We start from the raw sequence: 965 nt of genomic DNA on the forward strand, positions 1-965 counted from the left end.
CCCGCCCCGATCCCTCATGTCCACCCTTAGCGCTAAGGAAAAGGAAATGTAGTGTGACCAACAAGGGCCATCGCTCACACCTCCCGGGGCGCCTGCCACCCCCCCCTCCCAGCACACTGCCAGGCGCTGGCCAGGGGCCGCATCCTGCCCCACTGTGGCCTGTGGGGGTACAGGGGTGTGCGCTGAGCAGTGGGGTGTGCGTCCTGTGCTCTGGGGATGTAGCAGGGTGGCACAGCTGCTGGCACCCACTTGGGAGTGGGCTCAGGCACAGCACACAGAGGCTGGCTGTCCCTGGTGTCCCCAGGGTGGCAAGGGCGGCTCAGGGTTGCATGCATGTCACTTGGGGGTTCAGGAATCCCCCAGCTTTGCTTGGGGGCTGTGGGTGCCAGGCAGCAGGGCAGGGTATCCATGGGGACAGCAGTGCTGGGGACACGGTATGTGACACAGTCCCACAGTGCCTGAGTCCCCCAGCCTGGACATGATTAAGTGTCCCCACTCCCCCTACCCCGCCAGCACCCGCTGCAGAAAGAGTTAATAACCAGGCCCTAAACAAGCATTTGATTAACAAACGATAAAATAGCGATTGTGTCACTGAATGAAGCTGTAATTGCTGCAGCTAATTGGCTGGTTAGGATTTAATAAGCAATTAAATGGGATGGAATGCGCAGTAATTAAGCGCCTTCGTTTGGCAACCACTGCCCCCCACGCGCCTGCCCCCAGGACCCCAGTTGCCCCTCCCCACCCCGGCTGGATCCTGCCTGGCACAGCCTCCTGCGTGATGTGGATGGGGACACGGGGGACACAAGGGTCCCTCGGGCCCTGGCTGAGTCCTCCGGCGGGACTTCGGGCCCTGCAGCTCCCCCGGTCTGGATCAGGCCCCCGGGAACCGGGGAGCGGGCGCTGAGCAGCCCAGCGGGACCGGCAAGGTGCGGCAGGGAAATTTCGTGGGGGAGGTAAAAAGCCAC

The 965-nt window shown here is 62.5% G+C and overlaps 1 protein-coding gene across 1 annotated transcript in view; it reads right to left on the bottom strand.

Annotated features, from left to right (window-relative positions):
* Positions 1-965, bottom strand: part of UNC5A (unc-5 homolog A (C. elegans)) — a 23418-nt gene that overhangs the window by 5189 nt on the left and 17264 nt on the right. The window lies entirely within an intron of this gene.

This window comes from Chaetura pelagica, unplaced genomic scaffold (assembly GCF_000747805.2).
Source record: "Chaetura pelagica isolate M959 unplaced genomic scaffold, ChaPel_1.0 scaffold356, whole genome shotgun sequence".
Lineage (NCBI taxonomy): Eukaryota > Metazoa > Chordata > Aves > Apodiformes > Apodidae > Chaetura > Chaetura pelagica.